The sequence below is a fragment of the Vombatus ursinus genome, unplaced genomic scaffold, assembly GCF_900497805.2.
Source record: "Vombatus ursinus unplaced genomic scaffold, bare-nosed wombat genome assembly UNPS02014890.1, whole genome shotgun sequence".
Classification (NCBI taxonomy): domain Eukaryota; kingdom Metazoa; phylum Chordata; class Mammalia; order Diprotodontia; family Vombatidae; genus Vombatus; species Vombatus ursinus.
In genome coordinates this window covers 297,573-321,322 of record NW_020954668.1, presented here as the reverse complement: position 1 = coordinate 321,322, position 23,750 = coordinate 297,573, and the positions used below count along the sequence as shown (strand labels likewise).

General features: G+C 40.7%; 1 long non-coding RNA gene and 1 gene segment (V, D, J or C); one reads left to right on the top strand and one right to left on the bottom strand.

Annotated features, from left to right (window-relative positions):
- Positions 1 to 23,750, bottom strand: part of LOC114028559 — a 125,832-nt gene that overhangs the window by 31,414 nt on the left and 70,668 nt on the right.
- LOC114028563 overlaps positions 19,591 to 23,750 on the top strand; it is a 15,125-nt gene continuing 10,965 nt past the window's right edge. The window contains exons 1-2 of the long non-coding RNA XR_003567389.1: positions 19,591 to 19,771; positions 20,545 to 20,611. This is a non-coding gene — a long non-coding RNA (uncharacterized LOC114028563). The remainder of the gene's footprint in view (positions 19,772 to 20,544; positions 20,612 to 23,750) is intronic.

Sequence of the window (23,750 nt, the reverse complement as noted above, 5' to 3'; positions counted from 1 at the left end):
CTTTCTTTCTTTCTTTCTTTCTTTCTTTCTTTCTTTCTTTCTTTCTTTCTTTCTTCCTTCCTTCCTTCCTTTCTTTCTTTTTCTTTCTTTCTACTTAATTCTACTTAATTTCTGAATAGAAAACTTTCATTGTCGAGGATTAAATAAAGCAAATCTCTCCCCAACTTTGGCCCTACCCCTACCAAATCCCTTTCCTTACAAACTCTAGAACCTCAGAATTGCTGGGGTGATTGTTGGTATTTCTAAAAATTATTTCCTGCTGCAAACTAGCCCTTTCTTATATCCTGGGAAACTCAGATTCATTCATTCCACATTTATTAAGCATCAACTACATGCAAATTTCCTGTTTTAGTTACAGAAAAAAAAATGCTTCTTTAATTAGCTCAAAATCAAGGTCAAATTTTTAAATAATTATTTTACTAACTAACTAATTCTTGGGGAATCACCTTAAAGAGAAAACTGACAAATAAAAGACAGTAGAATTTTTATCCTGAGATTTTGCTAATCCAATAAGAGGTTTCTTCCCTTTGAGCTAACTTTGGCTTTGACTTAAGATCAGTCAACCAAAGTATCTCTGGGCCTAATTTGTGACCACTCTATGTCATCACTTAGTCTAACTTTCTTTTCTTCCTGGCACCCAGTTGTCCATCTCCCACCAAATTCTGGGGAGTGATAGTTTGGGGCCCATTTTCAGTACTGGGAATATATTTCACACATATTCTGGCCTAGCTTCAACCTCTGAATATTCCCCCAATTCCCATCTCACACAGACATAATTTACACATTAGCAATGAAGATAACTTTTACCATGTTACTATCTTACAACTACTTATGGAGCAATAAAAGCGCAGATGTGTTCATTTCCAGTAACACTAAAGAAAGGAGGATGTCACTACAGCCGAGCTTTTAGTGAGCCAGGGAAATGGAAGGGTGTAGACACAGGCCTGGAAAATGTGAACCACAGATATTACATAAAAGAAGTACCAAAGGAGAAAAACTCTGTTTGATTGGAATGAATATGAACACATCTATCAATTATGTCTTACACAGTGATGATGCTGGTCTTTCCTCAGCCTTCACTGTAGGCCATGTAGCTTCTATTTTCTTTTCCTTTGTATTCCTATTCTGCACTTATTATTTCTGATGATCCCACGAGAGAAAGGCAATAGGTGGAGAATGAGGCCTTTGTTAGATGGAGGTTCCATTTTCCTGAGCTGGACTTGGGCAACAGAAGAGGCAAAAGAGTCTTTGTCTCATACTAAGGGAAACCATTGGTGAATGTCTGTGTTCAGGGAGAAGCTGGATTTGATTGTGATGTGATGTTTCTAATGTTTTGAGGAAATCGTGGTGAGGGTTCTCACTCCATTTAAGGTCTGTCTCTGGGAGACAGGGGTAGGGGACCTTCTCTTATGCCCCTTGCCCCATCATGTTTCTATAATCAGGGATCATTGGCTGCTTTAACTCCATCACAGAGGAGAAGATCCACTTTACCTGCGGAATAACACAAAAAGGATGGAATGAAAGTCAAGATTTTAGGACAGTTTATCTTTCTCCCTTATCAGTCATGCTCCTTCCATAAGACTCAGGATAGAAAAGGGGATAAGTGTGAGGGACTGAGGGAAGATAAAAGGAGGTCTTCTTTCTTTGGAGTTTAGTGAAGTCCTCAGTATGGGGTCAGGATAGGGTTGACCGGTGGAATGTGGTTTATACTCTCTGAGTTGAAAGCCCAGAACTCTCCTTGTATCTTCATCTCTATGGGAGGGAATGAATAGTACAATAGGAGGGCACATTGGCAAAGGAAGAATAAAGGGAGAAATCATACATAGGACTCTCTGACCTTGAACAGGGTGACAGTGGCACTGTAGCACACACTGAGGAGGAAAAGAGTGATGAAGATAGATATTGTGGTCCACAGCCCATCCAGCTCTCCATCCTTGGTCTCAGCACAGTTCTCATCTGGTATCAATTCTGTGGAGAGGTAAAGGGGAGGAGAGAAGTTGATGATTTTTCTCTGTGGAGGACTAAGGTCAGGGGAACCCTTGAGACATCACATTTGGCTCTCCTGTGACTTTTACTCCTTCTATTGTCTAAGAGAGGGCATTGAGAAGAGTTTAGAAAGTAATGGGGAAAGGGATAAGACAGGAATTAAGGATTCAAATGGCAAAGGTTTGTGTTTGTGAGATGAAAATAAAATACATGCTAATGAGGATTAGAATTGGGAAAGGTGGATTGGAAATGGAGGTAGGGTTGCATGAGGAAAAATTTCTCTGTAAGCTATTTTTATGGGTTGTATTTTGACTTCATGGTTCCCCATTGATCTCTTGGCTACTGGTATCTCTATAGGCTCTTCTGAAGAGATGATATCCAAGATCCTTCAACTGTGGCAATCCTATTAGGAATAATCTTCTTTGAAAGAAATAGAGATGGGTTTTCAGGGTCTCTTCTTATCCTCACTGGACTATTCAAGGCATATCTAGGGAACATGCTGATCTCTCCTACCTCTAAGTGAGTTGTGAGTCTATCCTTCATTTTTGTTTCTTTTCTTGTTGATCATTCCAGTTGAGTTCTTCCAAGGGTCAATACCAAAGATCTTCCCTAGACCTTGATCTAGTCACTCCTATTTTTTTCCTGTCCTCTACTTGTTCTTTTTGGGGCTAGGACTGGGGTTTGGTTGATGGCTTGGAAGGTCAATCTGAATATGAGTCTATTCCAGAATAGCTGCTTCTGAGTGGCAAGACTACAGTTCCAGAAAGTTCTTATGTGAGATAGCCTTGCTAGTATGTCCCTTGAAGATCCTCCCCTTAAGAGATGCTACACTTTTATGATGTCATTGGGAAAAACTGGACATTACTCTGGATATATAGCCTTGTGTGGAGCATCATGAAGGATAGGAGATATAGGGTCATTATTTTTTGGGCCCAAAAGTACATGAATATGTGTATGTGTATTTTGCATATGGTATGTGCTTAATAAATGTTTGTAGAACTGAATTGACTTGAAAGGTGGGCATCTGGTTTTGAGAGTGAGTGTATGTGTATGACTGAGCATTAGAGTCTGGTTGTGGATAAATGTTAACATGTATTAGTATCTTACTATGAACATAGTTTGAACATGTTCATTACTATGAACATGTGTTTGCATCTGTCAGAGTAAGTACAATTCCAAGTTTAAGTGAAAGATGAAAACAAATGAATATGTGAGTGTGGATGTCTATATATTTGATCGTATGATTTTGAGAAAAATTTTGAATCATCTGTGTGTATTGGCATGAACGTGAATGTGAGGGTAATTTTCAGTGTATAAGTATAATTTTCAAAGTAGGTGTGTTTCTATTTTGAATGTATATGAGACTGCTGATTATAAGAACAAGTGAATGTGATTTGTTTGTTAGTGAGAATGCATCCACATATTCTGTGTTGTAGCTTGAGCAATCATGTATGTTGTATATCTTTCAATTTTGGGGATTTGTGTGAGTGAGAATATACAATATTGCATATGAATTGGTATGTTTTCAAGTGAGCTTGTTACTATTTTCACCATTGACTGTTGTCCACGATGATTTTATTCTATTTTGGAGTGCACAAGGGTAATAAGTTTTGGTCAGTGTGTATACATGTGCTCCTCTGCCTGTGTTTGAATTAGCATGTGTGTGACAGTGTTTGTATCTAAATATGTGTGCTGTGTTTATGGTTCATGTGTGAGTGCAACTTGTGTATAAGGTATGGCATGTGTGTGTATATGTGTGTTTTTGAGGGGGTGAACTGGGCACAGAAGAATATTAAATAGGTGAGAGGAATTGAGAGGGCTTTAGGCTGGGATCAGTCATCTCATAGTCTGCATGAATTTGTAGAGGTAACAGCATGTTCAGCGTGGGGGTGAAAGCTGAGTATATCTAGTAAATGTGAATTGTACATTAATACATTGTAATTAGTACATCTTCTTACAACTATATTTTATTTATGTGTGGGATGTCTGAGTGTGGAGAGAAGAGTGAATTATTTCATTGAGGGGAAAAAGAAAATTGGGGCCACAGTGGGCCTGGTGAGAGGAGATGGATTACTTGTCACTCATAGAGGAGGCATTTCACACAAATGTAAACAATGACATAAATTCACATCCCAATTGATGCAAAAGCATATTCATACAGTCACACAATAAGTCCTAGTCTATATAGCCAAAACTTTGAAAAAAGTCATTCAAATACCTAAATTTTATCTGTATAATGCCAAACATATTTATACACACACACACACACACACACACACACACACACACACACACTCTTAATACATAAATTCATAGTCATACTTATAAACTCACTGGTCTCACAAGGACACATTATCCTAATTCATGTTCATGTATAGTAAAATTTTGAGATCGTAATTTTTTGGGGAGCCCCTTTAGTCATTCCAAAGCACATCCACTCAAGGCTTTGTAAACCCCTGGGCCCAATTCCTAGAGGTAGAGTGAAGCAGATATGATGGAAACTGTGAGGATGGGGAATGGTTCAACTGTCCGTATGTCCCTCTGGGCTAGAGTGAGTGACATCTTATAACTTTTATCTTTGATACACAGAATACTCCCTAATCAAATCCTCATGGATGCCTGTTGTACTTAGCCCTAGTACATTAAGTTGCTATTCACTCTTTGTTTCTAGTCCTATGTTATTTGTAACATAAACCCTGGGTGGCAGTAGTGACAGACTCCATGCAGGTCCTTTTTATACCAAAAGAGCCCGTGCTGAGGTTTAGTGGGCTGAGATATGAGGTCAACTTTTCCTTGCTCTCTCTCTCTCTTTCTCTCTCTCTCTCTCTTTTGGTGAGGAAGAGATTTCTGACTGTGTTCCTTGATTACCACGACTATTGATATTGGTGCCAGCTGCAGGATTGGACAATGCTTCCCCTTTCTTAATACCTTCCCAGGAGTCAGTTCCAGAAAGAACCAGTCCAGTCAGAGGGATTCCAGATATGGTGCTGGGTGTTTTATTGTTTTGCTTGAGGATAATGGGAAGTTTACATTTACAATTTACATGTGGGGCTTCCATCACCAGACTCTAGAAAATGTGAAGGAGGGAAGGCCCCATGGTGGGGAATTGGGATAAGGAAAGAAGTGGAGAGGGAGATCCTCCAAACTGGCTATTGCTGGAGGAGGGAATGGGAAATGTGTACGCGTGAGTGTGTGCGTGCGTGCGAGTATGTGTCTGTGTGTGTGATTCTCTTTGCTTTCTCATTTACCCGGGGATGCAGAGACTGTCCTCTCTGTATGTTGGTTCGGCAAGGCCTCATGTAGCACTGTGCAGGTGTAGGAGTTATTCTCTTGCCATTTTGATTTCCTCACAGTGAGCTTGCTGTAGACAAAGAAGGTGTCATTTTCCTTTATGGTTGGGGTGGTGGAATAGTTCTCTTCACAGTCTTGATTGTTGCATCGCCATTCAACAACAACTTCTCGAGGGAAGAAATTGTTTACAAGGCAGGTAAGACTAACAGTATCTTTATGCTTCAACTCCTCAATATGTGGGGCAAAGACATACACTTCAGGCTTCTTTTTGTCACCTTTGGGAAGAGGAGAAAATGTGAGCGTTACCTTGGGGAGGCTGGGTCTCTCTGTTATAGTATTGTAGATGAACAGACTCTGGAGCTAAAGGGACTAAGATGTCATCACGTAACTCTCGTTTCCCTCCCCAGAAAACAAGTTTTCTTCCTATTTATGCACCTTATTGAGCTCCCTGCTGATTACCCCACCTTTTTCCTTGACTCTTCCTCTAATTTCAGTTCCCTTTACTTTGGAATATTGAGTATTGACTTTTCTTAATACTTTCTTTGCTTCCTTACCCACTGAAGACACATTCTCCCCTAGTCATAGGGACAAACTCTCCTACAAAGGAATCCTGACCTTACTCTGTCCTGATCAAACATTATTCACCTCTGAAACCAGATGTTCTTTCAGGCTTATGAAAAGAGAGACTTAGGGTGTTTTGACTAATGGAAAAACATTAGAAGCAAGGAGTAAGTATAACTTGATTTAGTAGTTTTCCATGCAAAAAGATAAAGGTCTTCCTCTCCTCCTCCCTACCCCTAAACATCACCACACTCTCCCTACTTGGAAGTTTTTCTTAAATTTCAATTTGTCTTTTGTCCATCTCATTCTTTACTAGTTCTCAGTACACCATTGGATAAATTCTTCCCTGCCCAGAGCCTGTAAAAGGCTACAGTTTCTAGAGATAAAAGCCCTTATCTTGGAGTGAGGACATGTAGATTTGACAATCTGTGAGGCTAAGAAACTTATCTTCCTGAAGTTCAGTGCCCTTATTTATAAAACTGAAAGACTCATTTGTACCTCTCAGTACTTTGTGCCTAGGAGTATTAGGGGAAGAACTTCATGGCATCATAGGACTGGAACATTGGAAAGGACCTAATTTTACAGATGAACTAAATGAGGCCTAGGTCACACAGCTAAGAAGTGATAGAAAGAGAAATTGAAACTAGATCATATGATAAAAAAGATCTAGTAGTTCTCTTTCTACTACACCCTGAAGTTGAGGTAAGTTGCAATTTCTTTGGAGTAATGGAGTCCCTGATCTCTTTAAAATAAGTCTTTAGGGCTAAGGACAGGCTTAAACCCATCTGTGGCTCCAAGAAGTTCAGTCTTCTTACCCTTGGGGTGAGAGATAGTCTTTTTCTCAGGAAATGGTAATTCTTTGTTATCAACTCTACAGGTGTACACCACGCCATTCAGCCAATCCTGGTGGGCTACAGGGAGAGCGCTGACCACTTGAAAGGTGCCATTGTTTAGTTTCTCCTGTATTAGTTTAGGACCGTCAATTTTCGTATCACCTTTGAACCAGGTAATATGAACATCTGATGCATCACTCACGTCAATCACCTTACAGGTGATTTTAGGGATTCTTGAGAGTGTGAGGGTGTCCTTAGGGTTTGGAGGGAAGAGTAATACAGAAGGTCCACCAACCTCACATGCTGAAAGAAAACAGATGTTAGTCAGTCACCAACTTTCCAGGGCCCAAAGTATAATGTGCTCAGACTGTTTTTGGGCACCCTTAGTCCATCATTCAACCTTTCCATACTTGTCCCCAAATTCTACCTGCATGCTTATCTCATTCTCATAGAACTACAGAATCTGGCTTATAAGGGACCTCAGAGTCCAACAAGCTCCTGAACAAGAATTTCCTTTGTACCATACCTAACAAAAGCTCATCTAGCTTTTGCTTGAAGAATCTCAGTGAAGGGGAACCCAATTCCTCCTGAAGCATCCATTCTACTTTTGGATAGTCCTATTAGGAAGTTTCTCCTCATAGCCAGACTAAGTTAAACTCTTTCCAATTTTTAACCATAGCTTCTCAATTTCACCTTCTGAGACTAAGCAGAACAAAGCTAATTCCTTTTCTACATGCGACAGCCCTTCAAATGGTTATATATCTTATAAGATATATATCATACCCTTTCTCCCCTCTTCCACCATCCCACAAGCATTTTCTTTGAGATAAATATTCCCTGTTCCTTTACCCCATTCTCATATGGCATAACAGAGTTTCTTTACCATTGTGGTAACAATGGTACCTTGTCATTATTCTTCCTAAAATGTGGTAACAAAAACTGAATCTGTGTTCAGTACTACAAAGGTGATCTGCCTAGGCAGAACACAGTGAAACTACCACTTCCCTGGTCCTGGACTACCTTTCAATGTAGCCTGAGATTGCACTGGTTTGGTAGCTGTCATATTATAATGTGCATTTATATTAGTCCATTTAATGGATATAAAGTCCATTAAAAACTCCAGGTCTTTTTCAGATACAGTGATTCTCTCAGACTGGACTTTAAGAGTTCTCCCTTGATGTGTAGGGGTCATAGCCACTCTGCAGTCATGACCATTTCTTGGAAAACCCCAATATCTTTCCTAAGGGTTCTTCTGTAGGCTTTACTCCCAAGATGCCTTTGTTTCATTCTTGCCCCTCCAATATCATAGAAGACTTTTAACTGAGCACATGTTCTTGTTTCCAAGAACCTGCTTGCCCTGGGATTCCAGCTCTACCCCACTATTGCCCTGGCAACCCTGGCCAGTTTCCTGTTCAGTGCTTAGCAGGTTCATGGAGGCAGTCTGAACACCCCTACTTCCCCCTCCCCTGCCCCAATACCTGGGCATGTGCAGCATGTACACCCTGAGCCAGTTTTATGTTCTGAAAAAGAGAAGAGTAGGTAATAGGTTATATACGTTTCTTATACTAGTTTTGTACTCAAGTCTAGAGTTAGTATTTCCAATCTAAACATTAGGACCGTCATTTGTATGTGAGTGTAGATGTCTGTCAAAGTAATTGTCTATAGAAGAACAGATGCCTATAGGGGGAACTGGATGATATTACAGGCAATCCTAAATTAAATGAGGCAGCCTGGCATAATGGAAAGAGGATTTGGGTTCAAGTTCTAGCTCTGCTGCTTACTAATAGTAGCTACTAAGATAACCTTTGATAAGTCATCTTTTTTTCCTTTGTTGTCAGTTTTCTTTTCTATAAAAAGAGGGGGCTGAACTAGTTGTCTCTGCCAACTCTCAATCTATGATCTTGTAGTATGGAGATGAGGAGTCGCTTTTCCAGATCTAGTAGTAATGGCCAGAAGATTATCAGGGAGGAAGGAGGTCCAGGTTCGAAATGAGAAGCAAGAAGGATAGAAAGGAGAAGAGAGCATGGACTGAGAATTCATGGTTGAACTGGTAGTCTTAGGACTTGGTGAGTGATGACAATCCCCTACCTCAGGAACTCAGGGAAGGAGAGGACATAAGCCAGGATATTTACTATCAGGCATTCAGGGAGAGATGAAGCAGTGGGGAGGATAGGATTTGCCGGAGACCAAATAAAATAACAACTGGCATTTATATGGCACTTTAAGATTTGAAAATTACTTTACATTGTACTGTATTTGATCCTCTACATCTCCCTGTGGGGTAGGTGTTATTGTTATGTGGCCTCCAGAAAATGACTGACTACTCCTTCCTTCAGAATTTTAGGGGATGTGGACCCTCTTTATAGGAAAGAAAACTGAAGGCTAGGGAGAAAAGTCGACTTGCCCAAGGTCAGATGGATAGTAAGTAGAACCTCTGAGCTCCTAATTGTAGCTCCCAATACTATTATGATCCCCCATCTTCTGTGTTCCCCAATACTAATCAACAAATCCCTAATAATATGATCCACTATAATTAATTGTTAACTAATCTCCAATACTAATTGACATTAATTAGCTTTTATGAAAGGATATTTACAGAGGGAGAAAGTTTGGCAAGGACAAACGTTACAAAAACATCCCCACAATGAGGGTGTGCTATTCTCCCCATTTTAAAGATGCAGAAACTGTTAGGTGGGTTAAATGACCCATGGTCATATACCAAGTAAGTGCTAGAGGCAAGATTGGAACTATGCTTTCTGGCTATTTGTTAAGTGATCTTTCTTTCCATTCTGCCATTCTGCCAGGAAAGAACATGATAAGGGGTTAAGAAATGTGAATCTTATGTCACAATCTTTTCATCCTGAAGCCAGATCACTGAAACTCACAGATTTGTAGCCCAAGAAATTACTTTCTCTTCCAGGTAGCTAGGCAGCTAATGGCATAGTAGATTAGGCTCTGGGCCTGGAGTCAAGAAGACCTGAGTTCAAATCTGGCCTCAGATACTTACTAGCTGTGTGACCCTGTGCAAGTCACTTAACTTCTTTTTGCTTCGGTTTCTTCATCTATAAAATGAGGATAATAATAGCACCTACCTTGCAGGGTAGCCATGAGGATCAAATGAGAAAATAGTTGTAAAGCACTTAGCATAGTGCCTGGAACATAGTTCGGTGCTCTATAAATGTTAGCTATTATCATTATTATCATTATAGGATCTAGAACTATATTAATTTTATTTCATTCTTCCTATACATAAAGACCTTCCCCCAGGACAGGAGGAAGCATAATTTTATAGGATCTCCTCAGTCAATAGTTGCCCAAGTCTCTATATAGCTTCTCTACCTCTCCCAGATCAATCTTTCCCCCAGTCTGGACTTTTTTTTTTAACCACATGTAACTTTTGCTGCTCCATTTTTATCCTCTCCCATCCCCACAGATCTGTAAAACTATAAATGTCCACCCTCTGCCCTGTATTAATTCCCCTTCCTTCTCACCAATTTTCTTGTCAATCTTGGTATTTGTGGCTTGATGGGCCACATTGCAGGTGTATGACTGGCTGGGCCAATTAGCTGCAGGAACTGTCAATTGACTGCTTAGGGAGTAGAGTCCTGAGGACTGGAGAACAGAGGGATAGGTCTGGATTCCACTGGAGATGGTTCCTGAATTCCATGTCACTGACACAGGCTCAGGGAAGTACCCTGACACCAGGCAGGCCAGAGCTACTTTGGAGGAGGTTTCCTGTTCACAGGGTGCCAGGGGAAAGACAGATGGAGCTGTGGGTCTGGCTATAAAAAAAGACAGAGACAGACTTTATAATAGAAACATCAGTATAAACCCATTGAGCTCTCAACTTAGATCATAGGAGTATAGAGTCAGATTCTACTTGCGTGGGACTTTTCCTTCCTTCAAGTTATTGCTGTCCCACTGACTACCAGGAGCTGTGTGACCTGGAACATAATCATTAGGCTCCTCCTATTCTTGTAGAGAAGTCTTTTACTACTAATCTTTTCCTCTGGGAAGAGGAGATGGCCAATATGACCACATTGTTGTGCCATTTGGCTGGCAGGGCCTTCAGCGGTAACATGTTCTGGTGGGCTAGTCAGGGAGGAAAAGGTACCCCCCTCCTGCCCTGGGAGTTTTCTCAGCCCTTACAGTGGGAGGCAGTAGTGGTTTTATGGAAAGAACACAGGATTTGGAATACCTGGATTTGAATCCTTATCTCCTCACTAGTAAAATGTAAGTTAAACAGCATGTTAAAACTAAGTTAAAATTGTCTTTTCCAGATTTCAAGCCTGTGATCCTCTTAGGCACAAGAGCTGGTGTTTGTTCTGAGCTTGAAACATATCTCACCAGGGGAAAGTTGTCTCCCACACCTGACACATGGCAGCTTTAGATCAGAGTTTCCTCATGTCTTTCCTGGGATAGGGCACAGGAGTGGAGGATATTAATGAGTCCTTTCCTTTTGGTTCCAAGTACTCTGCCTTCCACATTCTACTGTCTTAGCCTTGTGCCTCATTCTTATCATCTACAGATCCCTTTCATCTTTAGCCTTGTTCTTTTTCTTTTCCTTTCCCTGCCATCTTATCTTATTACTCTTCTTATCACTTTGTAACTTCCTTACTCCTCAGTTCTGCCCCTCAGTCCTGTTCTCTTTGCCCTCTCATCATTCAACTCTTCCCTCTGTCATCTCAATCCTTTGTCCTCTTTAGCTTTGGGTCCCTGACACTTTAACCTTGTCTTGAAGTATTGTGGCAAATTGAACAGTTGGAATTGTAATTAGGAAAACCTGGACTGAAACCCCATCTCTGATGAGCTGTGTAACCATCATCACACTCTGAGTCTTAGTTTTCTCATTTGTAAGAAAAGGGGATAATGATATCCATAGTGCCCATTATCTTGAATTTGCTGCACTTCAAATGAGATAAAATGCTTGCAAACTTTAAAGCATGATATAAATATTAGTTATTATTATTAACCTTCCTTCATTTCCTGTACTCTGTAATCTGCCAGTTCATATCAGGTGCTGCCTCTAGGTTTTGTGGGGCCTCGCGGGTTTCTGCTCCCCTCTCAACAACTCTGGAAATCCTGTTCCTCTAAGCCTTGTCCTCTCAGATCTGCTCCCCTAATACTGTGCCATTTTGACCCCTTTATCCTCCTTTTCTCTTTTCTGGGTTCCATGCTCCCATTTGTATTCCCTGCACTCTTATTCCTTATGGCCTCTGCCTGCATGCCCGCTCAGCTGCTCTGATTAAATCTGTACTTCTTGTCCCCATCTTCCCCTCTCCTTTCTATCCTGGTGCTATCCTTAGGGAGGTATGGGGCTTGGGGAATTTTGCACCATAGTCCCTAGCCCACATTTTTAAAAAGGTGAAATCTTGATCAAAGGGACATGGAACTTGAAATCAGAAAGATCAGTCCAGAGCCTGGAAGTTGCAGGGAGGTGATATCATTAAACTAGATTAAGGAATTTGGGGGAGAGGGCTATGCTTAGTACTCTGATAGGCATTGTGTTTCATAGGCTGATATTACTGGTATTTTTGCACAATGAGCTCTGGCCTCCTCTTCTCAGAAGCTGGGAGTAATGATAGTGGAGGGAAAGGAAAGACCTGTCCTGAGTTAAGGCTCTGGATCTGGTTGTATGTCAGCTCCCATATGAGGCTTGCCCTGTCAGATCCTGTATCTGCTGTTAGACCTGTGCCCCCTATTCCTCACACCCTTCCCAGTCCAGGTCTTAAAGCTCTGTTCCTCTTAGAACATTAATTTTTTGGTGCTCAGTCCCTATGTCCTGGAGCAGCCCGGTCTGGGTAAAGTGGCCGGAATTGTCCTGGATACATTTATCCTTACAAGTTCATGTTATTGCTCATTCTGGCTGCTTAGGCATTTCACCATATGACTTTTAACTCCTTTGTCATTGCCATTCTTCTTAGGGTATCTCTACCCCTTTCTAGGTTCAATATTTTCTCCCCTTCGGCCTTTGGGCACACTCCCAACCCCAGGACCTACATCTCCTTCATCCTCTTGCTAGCTGGATGTTCAGCAGTTCAGATTTCTTCCCTTTCCTCTGTCTTCTTTGAGCTCAGTCCTAGATCCCTTTTAGAGTTCACATCTGCTTCCTATTATAGCCTTTCTCATATCTTCATGCTCTGCCTCTTTAGTCTCAGCTGTACCCTCAAGCCCCTGTTTCCTAAATACTGTGCTCCTTGTTACATCACATCTCTCCCAGCCCAACTCCTAAGCTCTATCTACCTTGTGTTTCCTTTATCTGAGCACCTAAAGCAAAGATGCCCTTTCATAGCTTACTTACTCTCTGAATCCCCTTTTCCATCCACTTCTCTTTCACTCTGCTTTTTTTCTTTTTCAGCATTTCCATGATCTTCAGGCCTTATTTCTGAATACTGCTTCATCAGCCCTCCACAGCATCTAGTCTCTTTCTTATTCCTTGTGCAGCTTTGTACTACCAAATTCCCATACTTGAGTTTCTTTTCTCCATGACTCCCCAGTTGCCCTCTCAATTCCTGGTATTCAGGTATTCTCAGTTTCTGTGCCTATGGCTAGCTCGTCTTGTATTCCTGTCTCCCTCAGCATTGCACTTGTGATCATCTGTTTTCTTTTCCCTGGTTTTCCCAGTGCCTTTTACTTCTCCCCTTCCCCCTCCCTCACCGCCATCTCTTCTGCCCATAACCCTCTCTTGGCCTCTGTAGTTTCTAACAATGTTTCCTTTGGGTCAGCTCCTTTCACCTCCTCACTTATCCCCTATTCCATCTGACACTTCTTACTCCTTTCAGACCAGACCCTTAACTCTGCCACTGTCGGACTCTGAATCACCTAGGATTTAGTTCCTGGGCCTCTTGCCAGCTCGTAATTTGTTCCTCTCATCATCTCTCCCTGTATTTGTTTCAGCTTTTCAGCTCCATCCTCCATGCCTTGTACTCTTGCCTAGTTTGACCCCCAAATACTCTTACAAGTACATGCTCCAGTGCTCTGCTGGTACAGAACCCGTACCTCTTGCTACCTTAAGTAGCAAGTTCTTGCAGCATTTCTTGCAGCATTTATTCTATAAGCCAGCTCTACTCCTGCAGTTTCTTATAGCTCATTTCTTGCTCTTGATGTTTGCTTCTTCCTGTTAACTATTCATCTTCTTACACCTTACATCTCTTTTGTGTCCATACATCTATTCCTATAACCTTCTTAGCACTGCCTTGCTCTGTTTTCTAGTTCAAGCCTCACTGATCCCTCAAACCTGCCTGCCAGAACTTATGACTTACTTCTTCCACTTCATGGCTAACCTCAGAGCTCACTTCATCTCCTACACTTTGCCTTATCAAACTTTGTGTCCCCCAGGCTTTAGAGCATCCTGGCCAAGGAAGCCTCTGCCAGCTCATTCAAACCTCATCCTTTAGTTTGTACTCTATTTCCTTGACATAGTACCACCATATTCTGCAGGTTCAGATCCTGAGCATCCTGCTCCCTCGGTTGCTGTGGCACCTTGCAGGATCATGTATCCTTTCCTTTTACCTTATCCAACCTTTGCACCTTAGCTGGTGGTAGCTCTGCTGAATTGAAGACCACTTGCTCCCTCAGCTTCAGGTTCCTTTTTAGATGAGACTTTGTACCTTCTATCTCCCAACGACCTGTGCTCTTAGTCCCTGTACCTCTGGTACTCACATGATATGCATCCATGCCCTACTCAGTTCTCATGCCATGACTATCTTAGTTTTTCCATCCCTAACTCCTTCAACTCATATATCACTACTCCTGTTAGCTCCTATGTCCATATCCTCTTCAGCAACTGGGCTATGACCTTTTCACTTCTTGTATCTTGATAACCCTCATCTTCCTGAACCTTGATTTCCTTCGCTCTAGGGTCAAGAAGAGAAAAAATGGGCAAGTCTGCCCAAGCCTGCCTGATTGACTTACCCTAGAGTCTCATGCCCTTGATTCCTCAATTTCTGTGTCCAAACTCCATTCTGATCAATATTGCCAATCAGATCATCTTTTGTCATTTCTCTCTATTCTTGGACTCTTCCTCCCTAGTCCTTTCTCTTCTTTCCTATATTTCATCTTATACCTCTCTCAGCCCAGCCTGGGGGTTCTGTCTCCATTTCCCTTAGATACAGCCCCTGGATCTTAGAGCAGCCCCGTATAAGACGATTTCCATCAGCTCAAATCATATCCTTCCTTCTTTTAGACTCTTCAGATCCCTTTTCCTTGCTCTGTGCTGTGCCCTGGCTCAGGGATCCCTGAGCATCCTATACCCCTTCTTTCTGGTTAGAACTGCTACACTTAGACAACTGAAGCTTTGTAGCCATTCCCTCCTCACATCCTGTCCTTTCAATTCTTGTGCCCATCATTTGCCAAGACTTTCAGCCCTGTACGCTAACTCCTACTCTACAGATTGGTTTGGCCTCTGTATTTCTGTGCCTCCTGTCCTACATCCCCTGTTACTGCTAGCTGTCCATCATTGTCCACTGCTCTGCCTGGACTTCCTTCAGCTTCCTTAGCACCTTTGAGTTTAGCTTCTGTGGGTATTTCAGTACACAACCCTTTACTCTTCTCTGTCATCTTTTCTTGTACCTCCTGACCCCTCAGAACTGGAATCTTTTCTATTCCTGGACACGACAATACAAAATTTTACCTCTACTCCTCTTCCCATCTAAGTGCCAAATCCCCTGCCCTCTTAACTTCATTTTCCCTCCCACACACCAGTATCCACCTGAATGTCCTTTCCATGAGCTAGGTCTACTGTGACTGATGACCACAGTCTACTCACAAAAAAATTTTGTAGATGAGTAAACCAAACCTCACAGAGATGAAATGACTTGTTTAGAAGCTCATAGGATCATAATATTCAGAGGTTGAAGAGGACTTAGAGATCATCTCTCCAACCCCTTCATTTTATGGATAAGGAAGTCAAGGTCTAGAAAGAGGAAGTGATCTATTCAAGGTCACTCCTATAGTAAGTAAGAACTCAATCTGAACCCATATTTTCTGCTAAAATGCCCTTTTCACTTTGCTCTCTAGAAGAGAAAAAAGGTGCAAGTCTGCCCAAGCCTACCTGATTGACTTACCCTAGAGCTTTTCCAAATGGATGGGGTTTCACAGAGGACTGAGTCTGGGTCTAGGTGAAGAATGACATAATCAGGCAGGGTCTCTGGCTGTTGAACTGAGTTTTCTGCACCTCTATGGGCTTGCAGCACCACTATATGCTAAGCCCTCCTATCTTACTTAGTCATCAGTTTCCCCTTTCCAAGAGTTAGTAAGAGAGGTGTGAAAATATCTCCACATCATTGCCTCACAGTCTAAAAATGGGATTGAAACCCAATGGGGCATCTGAGTCCTGACAGTTCCCTTTTTTCTGTCTCATGGGGTTTTTGAGAGAATGAGATCACAGAGGGTAAGAGCTGGAGGTTTCCACAAAGATAATTAATGGGTGTGGGTGTGGATGTTGGTGTGTATGGAGGATGGGAAACCCCTATGGCTACTGTTCTGGGTCCAGTGTTACAGAGACATGGGGAGAGAAGCTGAAGTTGCCCAGAAAAGCCATGTGCCAGGTAGACAGATGTCAGTGTGGGCACTGAGTCCAAATTTAAGAGACTCTCCTATGTTTGACTCTTTAGTAATCCTGTGGCCATGGCTCAGAGCCTAGCTACCAGTTCTGTAGATTCCTGACAGCTGAAGCACCACAGAATGTTCATGTCCTCCTGAGATTCCTTTGCACATAGCTACCAGCCAGTCATAGAATCCTGGGAACATAGATTTAGAGCTGGAAGGGACTTTAGAGTCTAATTCCCTCATTTTATAGATGAGGAAACTGAAGGAAATATTTTCTCCTTGGAATACCACTCTCTGTCACAGCATTTTCTCCACTCCTCTATTCTTTTTTCTTAAAATCTATTTGTTACATATTTCCCAATTACATGGAAAATAATTTTTAACAATTATTTTGAAATTTTTGAGTTTCAAATTCTCTTCCTCTCTCTCACCCCTCCTCCATTCTTAAGAAGGCAAGCAATTTTATTTTGATTACACATGTGAGGTCATGTCAAACATTTTTCCATATTAGCCATGTTGACAAAAAAACCCACAAACAAAATAAAACAAAAACCATAAAGAAAATAAAAAACCCCAGAAATTGTTAATCTGCATTCATAGTTTACCAATTCTCTCTCTGATACTGACTGCCATTTTTAATCATGGGTCTTTTGGAATTGTCTTAGATCAGATTCTTGATCAGAGTAGCTAAGTCTTTTTCAGTTGATCATCTTTATAACATTGCTCTACAACATTATCCTGACTCTGCACACTTCACTTTGCATCAATTCATATAAGTTTTCCTAGGTTTTTCTGAAACCATCCTGCTTATCATTTTTTATAGCACAGTAGTATTCCATCCCAATCATATACCACAATTTGTTCAGCCATTCCCAATTGATGGGGATCCTCTTGATTTCCAATTCTTTGCCCTCACAAAAAGAACTGCTATGAATATTTTTGTATGAATAGGTTCATTTACCTTTTCTTTGCTCTCTAAGGGATATGGACCTAGTGGTGGTATTGCTGGGTCAAAGAATATGCATAGATTTACAGGTCAATTTTTGTGAAAGTGTACAGCTGAGAAAAAGGTATGCAGTTTAAAAAAATATATATAACTGGACTGTTTCATAGACTTTTATGTAAAACAATTTTAAAATACTGCAAATTTGCCCACTGATGTGAGGAAGGAAGAGAAGGTCAGAAGTAAGAAAGGTACCACGGACAGTTGAGGGATGGGGACAAAGAAGCAAAGGCAGGAGGAACACATGGGTACCATGGCCAGCCATGTGGGAACATGTGGAAGGAAGACAAGTCAGGCCAGACACGGATACAGACAAGAGAGCAAGTATGGGAAACATGTGAGGGCTAGGAACAGATATATTATAACCAAGTATATATGGATGGAAGACAGACATGGAGGGGCAGGACAAGAAGGAGGGTGGGTGGAGTGGGGCAAGGGTCTCCTCTCTCAGTATTGGAGGTCTTAAGCCAAACCCTGATCCATCAATGGTGGCAGAGGTCTTTCTGTGTATCTCTTCTTCTGCTTTCAATTGGAGAGGTTTTGTTTTGTTTTCTTTTTTGTTTTTTGGTGCATTAGAGATGGGAGGCCAGGGAGCACTGAATGAAAGGGCAGGAATGGAGAGAAAGAGCACAATACTGTATAGTAAAGTTAACATAGATATTTTTGTGGAATGCAGATTTCTTTTAGAATTCCTTAAGTTGAATTTGTGTAATGCCAATTTACCTAAAGTGAGAACTGTCTATAGTCCTCTGTATTCCCATTCAGTATTCTCCACAGGTCTGTCATACCTACTTTTTCTAAGATTTTATTTACCTGCTTGACTTCTTTCTCACTTATTTTATGGTTGGATTTATCTAGCTCTGAGAAGGGAAAGTTGAGGTCCCACATGAGTACATTTTTAATATTTCCCTTTGTAATCTATTTAACTTTTCCTTTAAGAATTTGTATGCTATGCCATTTGTTGCATATATTTAGTATTGGTATTACCACATTGTCTATGATTCCTTTTTAGCAAGATGTAGTTTCCCTGCTTATCTCTTTTAATTAGGTCTATTTTTGCTTTTGGTTTGTCTGAGATCATGATCACTACCCCCACCTTTTTTACTTCAGATGAAGCATAATAGATTCTGCTCCATTCCCTTTTTTAAACTTTCCATGTGTCTTTTTGTTTCAAGTGTGTTTCTTGTAAAAAACATATTCTTGGATTCTAGTTTCTAATCTATTCTGTTATCTGCTTCTGTTTTAGGGGTGAGTTCATCTCATTCACATTCACAGTTATGATTACTAATTGCATTTCCATCCATTCTAAGTTCTTCTCTCTCTTTTTTTAATCTTTCCCTCTTCTGATGTCTGTTTTGCTTCTGACCAATGCCTTCTTTTATCTGCCAACCATTTCACCCTCCCCTTTTCTCTTATCCCCTTCCCCTCCTACTTCCCTGTTGGGTAAAATAGATTTCAATTAACAATTGAGTGTGTGTGTATGTGTGTGTGTGTGTGTGTGTGTGTGTGTGTGTGTATGTATTTTCTCTTTTTGGAACAATTTGGATGTGAGTGAGGTTCAAGTATTGCCCATCCCCCCCCCCAATTTCCCCTTCCATTGTAAAAGTTCTTCCTTGGGTTCCTCTTTTATGTGAGACAATTTTACCCATTCTCTCTCTCTCTTTTCTCTTTCTCCTTCTCCTCTTTTTTGCCTATTTTTATATCATCTCAACATAATCAACTCACTCCTACAACCTTCTTCTATTTAGAGCCCTTCTAACTTCTCTAGTAATGATACAGCTCATAGAAGATACACAAATCATCTTCCCTTATAGAAAGCTACACAGTTTAACCCTTTTGATTTCTCTTATAATATCTCATTCATGTTTACCTTTTTATACTTCTCTAAAGTCTTGTATGTGAAAGTCAAATTGTCTATTCATTTCTGGTATTTTCATTAGGAATGCTTTAAAATCTTCTATTTCATTAAATATCCATTTTTCCTTTGAAGGACTATACTCCATAGAGATTAAGCCTGTAGTAATTGGAATGTCCTCAGAGATAGTGTCTCTAGCCATGAATATCTTCCCCTCTGAATGTTATAAAGTTGTGCTGACTTTTCTTTTCCTCCCCCTTCCTGGAGGTGAGGTCCACTGGTGTCACATATTGTACACATTTTCCCAATGCATACATCAGTTGTGTTGACTTTTCCTCTCTCACACATCCCCATGCATGTGCCCATAGGATCCTTGGTGATCTATCAGGTGAGGGGAGTGGGGTAAAGGAGGGGAAGGGAAGGATAGGGGAGGGTAATAAAGGGGGGAGGAGGAGCAGGGAGGAGGGCCCTTCTCATCTATTCTTCCTCAACTTGTCTTTTCTAAGGTCCCTTCCCCTCCCCCCCCATGGTGGTTCAGGACACTGGCGGAACTAGAGAGGCATGAGTTAATATCTCATGCTCCCACAAAACTAGTCAGCAATGTAGCAAGCAAAGAGCAAAGAAGATACTGACCCGGGACAATTTGAGTTAACTTTATCCCCAGGTGGCTTGATCCCATTTGTGGAACTTTGGGTAAGAAAAATGTGACTTTTTAGGACTTTAGTTCTTCTGGAGACCCAAGAGAATCTTAGTGTTGTCTGCTTTTAATTTTCATTCCTTTAGCTTTCACTTGTTTTCCTTTCTTGGACTGCTTTTCCTTACCTTGAAGACTGATTTTATGAGGGGGAGATCTGAATGTGTTTTTATCTAAGGGAATGTTTATTCGAATTCTCAAGCTGCTATTACTGCAACAAATACAGGACCAGGAGATTTCCTTCCTCCCCCCACTACTTCCCCTTAGTTAAACCGGGGTTAGGCGGCCCCAGATACAATGTCCTTTGATGGTGAAGGGATTCTTAGCTTTGGGAGATCTCATTTTTCCCCCCAACAGCATTAAACAATTTACAGAAGTATGGATGTTTGCCAGGTACTACTGCTCTTAATTTTTTTTAGTCTGGTCCTCTAGCTTTGGGCTGAGTCCTGTTCCTGTTCTGTATTCTTCACTGAAGGAAGAAGGTCCTGTCTTATTTGGGTCCTAGGCCATGCTCCCCATCCCCATGCTTTGTGCATAGTAGGCATTTACTCATTCCTCCATCCTTGGTTTCTACATTGGAATGTTGTGAGTAGGTCAGACTGTTTGCTTCTTTACTCTTGAATGTGCATATTTCATTTCTTGCAAGAATTTCTGGGTTTTGAATCGATCTCCTATTGGTTTGACTCAAGTTTAAGCCTTGGCTTCTTGTCTCCTTCTCCTTATGCAATCCTGAACTTGGAACTGGCTCCATCCCTTGCTGTGACCTGGACAGTCCCCAACCAGATGCTGTTGATTGTGCTGGAGGTTTCCTGGAAGAAGTGAGGTGCTTTGCTTCAAAGGTATTATCTCATCCTCTTCCCTGGTATGGCTCTGGATGGGGCAGCTGGGTGCAGCTTGGTCCTGTCTGCCTGTCCTTCTCTCTGTGAGTCTGTCTGTCTGTCTCCTGCTAGGCTCATGATGCTTGTGCATTTTGTTTTCTAGCCTCCCTGGTTTGTCTCTGAAGGTTTGGAGCTTCTGAAGGATTCTGGCAGTCTTTTTGTACTGTCCTGAACTATGTGAAAGACTTCTAGATGCTTCTCTTTGATATTCTTGACATTATTGCTTCTGGTGCTCTTTCAGAACTTTCTTGAAGAGTTTGTGGGAATTAGGGGCTCCTCTAGGTCTGGCAGGCAACCATTTTCGATAGTAGGAGTTGAATAAATGTTGTTGAAGTCTCCCATATTGAGGTTTCCTTACTTCAAGGTTCAGAAAATTCATTCCCCCCAGATATTATCTTTAAAGACTTTAATTCCTTCACTGTCTTAGTTATTCTAAATGCCCTGGTTCACAGACCTGCACATCAGATTCTTACATACATGTCTTCCATAATGTTTTGACTTTCTTTTTGCTTTTAATCTTCTGGGCCTTACCTTCTCTATCTCCTTCCTTCCTGCTGTTAACTAATTGTGCTGATATTTTATTAAATATCATGAAGGCCTAATCCTCTTCAATATTTCCCATTTACTTGTCTTTTGTGTACTTCACAATTGTATTTGCAATGGGGGACTGGCCAAACTCATCCCTCATGAATATGAGCAGGGTGTTTAGCTGATGCCATCTCCTTGTAGTAGAATAGGTTGTGGATGTGCTCCTGCAAAGTCATAATGATCTGTTAATGAACAGAGCTTGTATCACAGATCAGACCATGTGAAGGTCTTATTTTTGTTCTGCTTAATATGTGAAGAAGAGGAGCCCTTTAATTGGCTGAAGAGCTGGAATTAAGAATGTATTCAAAAGGCACTAGTTGGCCAAAGTTTTTCTTTTCTGCCTGGCTGAGATGAAGACATAGTTGGAACCTACCTGAGCCTATAAGTTATTGTGACTAGAAACCTCTGTTCTTTGCCTCTCTGTGTAATTCTTTCCTGCTTTTAGTATTAGAATATTAAAGGTGAGTACGACCTTGTAAACTTAAAAAAGTCACAAGAGTGAACCACCAGAAATCCAATGATGGGAATCCTGGCCAGAGTTTGTTACCTGCTGTGGCATTTAACATAGCCTCAAGTGGTGGAAGCCAAGCTGCTGAGATGCCAATTCATCTTGCAGTTATGACATATTCAGAAGTGAATTTGGTGGAGCAAATGCTTGGTAGAAAATTCTTTAAGTTTGGGCCTACTATCTCCAGAGATTGAGGTAGTATAGGTAGTGTGTTCTCCAAGGTATTAGAGGTGGGGAATGTCTATATTTCTTGCTATAGCTTGTCAGGAAATATGCCTCTGTTTCTACAAATTATTTTTACTAATTGATGTTGATTGGTCAAATGATACTGGTGCATTAATCACTGGTGATTGATTGATATTGGGGAGAATACACCAACACCGGGTCTCAAGTCAATAGCATTAGAAAAACACCTCCAAACCCCTCAGAGGCAATCCCAAAACTCTGAGAGGGAGATGCAACCAACCTGTCTCTGGGAATGGGACCTTTTAATGTGCGTGTGGATTGGGAGATAAGTCTAGCTCTAGAGTATGGTTACATACACAAATCTCGTAGTCAGAAGAGACCTCAGAAGACATCTAATCCAAATTATAGCTGAGCAGGAAAACCCTAAGGAATGAGCTTTTTGAAAATTTCCAGTGACAAGAAACTCATTACTTTGTCTTTTAAAAATAATTTTACTTTATTTTAATATTCATTTAAATTTCTTTGAGTACCAAATTCTCTCCCTCTCCCACCCATTGAGAAGGCAAGTAATATATCAATTATACATATGAAGTCATGCAAAACATTTCCATATTAGCCATGTTAAAAAAGCAAGAAAATTAAAATAAAAAAGCATGCTTTAGTTGGTATTCAGAGGTGATCAGTTCTCTCTCCGGAAACGGAGAGCGTTTTTCATCATGAGTCCTTTGGAATTGTCTTGAATCATTTATATTGATTAGAGTAGCTAAGTCTTACACAGTTGATCACCATTACAATATTGTTGTTACTGTGTACGATGTTCTCTTGGTTCTGTTTACTTCATTTTGTATCACTTCATATAAGATTTCCCAGGGTTTTCTGAAACCATCCATGCTCATCATTTCTTATAACATAAGTGTTCCATCACAATCATATACCACAACTGGTTCAACCATTCCGCAATTGATGGACATCCCCTCAATTTCCAATTTTTTGGAAAACTACATAAAGAGCTGCTATAAATATTTTTGTACATATAAGTCTTTTTCCTTTTTCTTTGATCTATTTGGGGCACAGACTTAATAGTGATATTAATAGGCTGAAAGATATGTGCAGTTTTATAGTCTTCTGGGCATAGTTCCAAATTGTTCTCCAGAATGGCTGGATCAGTTCACAACTCCAACAATGCATTAATGTCCCAAATTTGACTCAGTTCCTTATATATTTGAGAAATGAGGCCTTTATCAGATAAACTTGCTGTAAAATTTTTTGATACTATTTCATTGTATTTTTTTTTTTAGCAAAATGTTGTTTCCCTGATTATCTCTTAATTAGGTCTATTTTTGCTTCTGCTTCATCTGAAATCATGATTGCTACACCTGCCTTCTTTACTTCAGCAGAAGCATGATAGATTCTGCATCAGCCCCTTATTTTCACTCTGTGTATGTCTTTCTTTTTCAAGTGTGTTTCTTGTTAGATACTATTGGATTGTGGTTTCTAATCCATTCTGCTATCTGCATCTCTTTTATGGGTGAGTTAATTTCATTCACATTCACAATTTTGAGCCTGTGTATTTTTCTCCATCCTATTTTCTTCTGTTTATCCTTCTCTCTCTCTTTTAACTCTGTCCTTCCACAGAAGTCTGTTTTGCTTCTGACCACGGCCTCCTTTAATGTCTTCCCTTTTGTCACTCTCTCTTCCCTTTCTCTTATACCCTTCCTCTCTTACTTCCTTGTTAGGTAAAATAGATTTCTATAGTCAACCGAATCTTCTTTATCTATCTATCTATCTATCTATCTATCTATCTATCTATCTATCTAT